At 45.9% G+C, this 5,000-nt stretch overlaps 3 non-coding genes across 3 annotated transcripts in view; all 3 read left to right on the top strand.

The window, feature by feature from the left end:
* Positions 1-1,176: 1,176 nt before the first annotated feature.
* Positions 1,177-3,079, top strand: LOC135194549 (small subunit ribosomal RNA). The gene has a single exon (XR_010309823.1). It is a non-coding gene; the product is annotated as a small subunit ribosomal RNA (ribosomal RNA).
* A 439-nt stretch (positions 3,080-3,518) lies between these two features.
* LOC135194568 (5.8S ribosomal RNA) lies at positions 3,519-3,675 on the top strand. The gene has a single exon (XR_010309842.1). It is a non-coding gene; the product is annotated as a 5.8S ribosomal RNA (ribosomal RNA).
* A 731-nt stretch (positions 3,676-4,406) lies between these two features.
* Positions 4,407-5,000, top strand: part of LOC135194562 (large subunit ribosomal RNA) — a 3,975-nt gene continuing 3,381 nt past the window's right edge. Inside the window, exon 1 of the ribosomal RNA XR_010309836.1 lies at positions 4,407-5,000. This exon is cut by the window's right edge and continues 3,381 nt beyond it. This is a non-coding gene — a ribosomal RNA (large subunit ribosomal RNA).

Raw genomic sequence — 5,000 nt, 5'->3', positions numbered from 1 at the left:
AACGTAAAAAAAAAAAATAAAAAAATTACATTCCGTTCGGACGAGCCGAATGTCATACTCGTCGCCGGGCATATATATGGAGTAGTGACGGTTCGAACGTCGAACATTGAAATTTGATGCGAGACGCGAAGTGACCGATCACAGTAGTACTCTTGTATAACGAAAAATAAAAATTTATTATCGTTTCCTTTCGTCGTCGTCGTTGTTGCGTCTCTCTGGCGTCTCGATTCGTCGTATCGCGTTATATTATACTTTACACGTAGTATTACCTATGTACGTACGAATCGTCGCGACCGCTGGGGGGACAACATACAATATTCACTGACACGTGGAAATGATGAAAAGATTCTTTTTTTTTTTTTCGTTCTGTAAAACTGTGCCGACCGACGGACGCACGTAAATCTCTCTGCCTCACATGCGCTTCCTCTTATCGTCGTCGTCGTCGCGCTCTTCTCTACAATCTATCCTCATGGAATAGTGTCGATTCATTGTAGTAGATCTGTGCGACGTCGTGACACGACACATATGAGAAGGAAACGTGTTAGAGACCAGAGTTTTTAAAAGATTCAGTGTATTCGTATAATGTGTATAATTTTGATATTATATCATGAAAACGGTCGTTTCTAAAATTCTTTTTATTTTTCATTTATCATGTACAAAAAATACATAACCCGAGTATCGGTACGATCACTCAAACACCGGGCGTCGATCCCAATGTTTTACGATAATAATCGTTGAACAATACATACGTACACGTCGTGTGCGAAGTGTTATTTTAAAATAAACTCGATCTCGTTTAGAACGTTCGAATTCGTGACCGTGATGTGTCATTATGTGACGACGCCGCCGTCGCCGCCGCCGCCGCCGCCGCCGTCGCGATATATAAATATCGTCTCGATAAATATATAAAGCGCGGGGGAGCGCGCGAGCGCGCGCGAGCGAGTGTCTCGTTTGAATTATAAAAGAGTCAACCGTTAAAATCTATCGCGTCTAACGCGATTGACGATACGGTAAGACGCTCGTTTCATACTGTGCGTATATGGTACATACATACATACATGCGTGCATGCATGCATGCATGCGTGCGTGCGTGCGTGCCTCGCGTGTGTGTGTGTATTTTATATGTGAATATGAAACGAGAAGAGAGTTTGACGACTTCAACAAGTCTATGTTAGCTCCCTGGTTGATCCTGCCAGTAGTTATATGCTTGTCTCAAAGATTAAGCCATGCATGTCTCAGTGCAAGCCGTATTAAGGCGATACCGCGAATGGCTCAATATATCAGTTTTGGTTCCTTAGATCTTACTCAGTTACTTGGATAACTGTGGTAATTCTAGAGCTAATACATGCAATCAGAACTCTGACCAGTGATGGGATGAGTGCTTTTATTAGATCAAAACCAATCGACGGAGGGCGTCTCGTCCGAAGTCGTTAATTTTGATGAATCTGGATAACTTTTGCCGATCGCATGGTCCAGTACCGGCGACGCATCTTTCAAATGTCTGCCTTATCAACTTTCGATGGTAGTTTCTGCGACTACCATGGTTGTCACGGGTAACGGGGAATCAGGGTTCGATTCCGGAGAGGGAGCCTGAGAAACGGCTACCACATCCAAGGAAGGCAGCAGGCGCGCAAATTACCCACTCCCGGCACGGGGAGGTAGTGACGAAAAATAACGATACGGGACTCTTTCGAGGCCTCGTAATCGGAATGAGTACACTTTAAATATTTTAACGAGGAACAATTGGAGGGCAAGTCTGGTGCCAGCAGCCGCGGTAATTCCAGCTCCAATAGCGTATACTAAAATTGTTGCGGTTAAAAAGCTCGTAGTTGCATTTGTGCGCCGCGCTGTCGGTGCACCGCATCCGCGGTGATACTGACACGTCTGCGGAGCATATCGTCGGTGAGCCGGCGGTAAAACGCCGGTTCAATATCAAAATCCTATCGCGGTGCTCTTCAGTGAGTGTCGAGATGGGCCGACAATTTTACTTTGAACAAATTAGAGTGCTCAAAGCGGGCTCAAAATGCCGCTTGAATATTTCGTGCATGGAATAATAGAATATGATCTCGGTTCTATTTTGTTGGTTTTCAGAACTCCGAGGTAATGATTAATAGGGATAACTGGGGGCATTCGTATTGCGACGTTAGAGGTGAAATTCTTGGATCGTCGCAAGACGAACATCAGCGAAAGCATTTGCCAAAGGTGTTTTCATCAATCAAGAACGAAAGTTAGAGGTTCGAAGGCGATTAGATACCGCCCTAGTTCTAACCGTAAATATGTCATCTAGCGATCCGCCGACGTTACTACAATGGCTCGGCGGGCAGCTTCCGGGAAACCAAAGATTTTGGACTCCGGGGGGAGTATGGTTGCAAAGCTGAAACTTAAAGGAATTGACGGAAGGGCACCACCAGGAGTGGAGCCTGCGGCTTAATTTGACTCAACACGGGAAATCTCACCAGGCCCGGACACCGGAAGGATTGACAGATTAATAGCTCTTTCTTGATTCGGTGGGTGGTGGTGCATGGCCGTTCTTAGTTGGTGGAGCGATTTGTCTGGTTAATTCCGGTAACGAACGAGACTCTAGCCTGCTAAATAGGCGTCGTCATTTAGGTGTGCTCGATTTCGGTCGAGCAACTCACTGGCGGCGTATTAAAATTCTTCTTAGAGGGACCGGCGGCTTCGAGCCGCACGAGATTGAGCAATAACAGGTCTGTGATGCCCTTAGATGTCCTGGGCCGCACGCGCGCTACACTGAAGGAATCAGCATGTTCTCCCTGGCCTAGAGGCCCGGGCAACCCGTTGAAACTCCTTCGTGCTGGGGATTGGGGTTTGCAATTATCCCCCATAAACGAGGAATTCCTAGTAAGCGCGAGTCATAAGCTCGCGTTGATTACGTCCCTGCCCTTTGTACACACCGCCCGTCGCTACTACCGATTGAATGATTTAGTGAGGTCTTCGGACCGACACGCGGTGGCTTCACGGCCGTCGGCGTTGCTGGGAAGTTGACCAAACTTGATCATTTAGAGGAAGTAAAAGTCGTAACAAGGTTTCCGTAGGGGAACCTGCGGAAGGATCATTAACGTAAATTATCTATCTCGAATGAGTGCGATGATGAACGATAATAAAATTCTAAAACACAAAAATCGACGTTCGGAATGTGTCGTTTCGATGCGAGGACGCGATTCTCTCGTTCTCGAGTCGGAGAGTCGTGTAACGCGTCCTATACTGATATTTTTCGATGTCGATTTCGAGGAAAGTACGATGTGTCAACGCACATACGTCATCTTCAAATAAAATGTATATTTTTTTTTTTTTGTTTTGTACTTTTTTTTTTTTTTTTTATTTTATTTTATTTATTTTTTTTTAATTTTTGAATTTTTCTCTATATACTAAAAAGAAGAGAAAAAAACAAAAAAAAAAAAAAAAATAAAAATAAAAAACTAACTAATATCACTCTGGCGTATAGAATCGTTCGAGTGATCGTAGAAATTATACAACAAAAAAATTAACAAAACCATTACCCTGGACGGTGGATCACTTGGCTCGCGGGTCGATGAAGAACGCAGTTAACTGCGCGTCATAGTGTGAACTGCAGGACACATTTGAACATCGACATTTCGAACGCACATTGCGGTCCGTGGAGAAACATCCAGGACCACTCCTGTCTGAGGGCCGGCTGTATAAAAATATAAACCACACTGTTCGAACGTTTAATGTCTCGTCTCTTTACGTCTTAACCGAAGTAAAAGACTTTGACGTTCGACTCGAACATATGACGGTATCCGCGTTCGAGATCGTTATTACGTGTTTAAATATAATACTTAATATACGCATTTCGTTCTCGGTCCGTTCAAATATAACAAATACGACGATGTGTATGTATGTTTACGTTTACATGCGTGCGTGTATATATAATTTATATTATGTATATTTTTTATATACGTTCGTGTGTACGTTCACGTCACGGAGTTTCGTTATATGCGACGTCAGAGAGACTGAGAGCGTCGCTCGTCGCCAGACGAGGAGCGCCCATCTCCGACCTTTCGATCGTTTCATTGAGTTGTTCTCGATAATTCGAAGAGGGGGTAATCGGAGTTTAGGTGATCTCTTCTCGTCTCGAGATGAGTATGTGCGTTTCTTTTGTTTATTTTCTAATGTCAAAATTTCGAATACAAAAGCTCCGCGATCGTTACGAACGTTTATATACGAGTGTACATAAAGCGCGCGCGCGCGCATAGTTTACGTGATGACATCGAAACATTCGTATATCGAGTAGGCGGACTCGACGTCCGAAGAGCGCGTCGACGCCGACGTCGGAACGACCGGAATGAAAATTCTCTCTCGTCTCGACGAAAGCGGCGCCGTCGCGTTGACGGATATCGCGTCTGCCTCGTTTTTTTTATCGTTGGCCTCAGATCAGGGAGGATCACCCGCCGAATTTAAGCATATTAGTAAGCGGAGGAAAAGAAACTAACCAGGATTTCCTTAGTAGCGGCGAGCGAACAGGAAATAGCCCAGCACTGAATCCCGCGGTTGTAACGATCGCGGGAGATGTGGTGTTCGGGAGGTATCGCTTTCTCGTCGTCGCCACTCCTGTCCAAGTTCGTCTTGAACGGGGCCGTTTTCCCGTAGAGGGTGCCAGGCCCGTAGCGACGGAGCGAGACGGCGAGAGGTACGCTCCTCAGAGTCGGGTTGCTTGAGAGTGCAGCCCTAAGTGGGTGGTAAACTCCATCTAAGGCTAAATATTACCGCGAGACCGATAGCGAACAAGTACCGTGAGGGAAAGTTGAAAAGAACTTTGAAGAGAGAGTTCAAGAGTACGTGAAACCGTTCAGGGGTAAACCTGCGAAACTCGAATGAACGAACGGAGAGATTCATCGTCATTCGACGGCGTACGGGCGCGCGCCTCGATGTCTCATAACCCCCCTCGCGGGTGCGTCGTGGGGCACGGGTCGCGTCCGTCGACGTTCGTCGACGGCGTGCACTTCTCTCTCAGTAAT

The sequence above is a fragment of the Vanessa tameamea genome, chromosome 31 (assembly GCF_037043105.1).
Source record: "Vanessa tameamea isolate UH-Manoa-2023 chromosome 31, ilVanTame1 primary haplotype, whole genome shotgun sequence".
NCBI classification, from domain to species: Eukaryota; Metazoa; Arthropoda; class Insecta; order Lepidoptera; family Nymphalidae; genus Vanessa; species Vanessa tameamea.
Note: the sequence above shows the minus strand (reverse complement) of the source record. Positions and strands in the feature narration are given on the sequence as shown.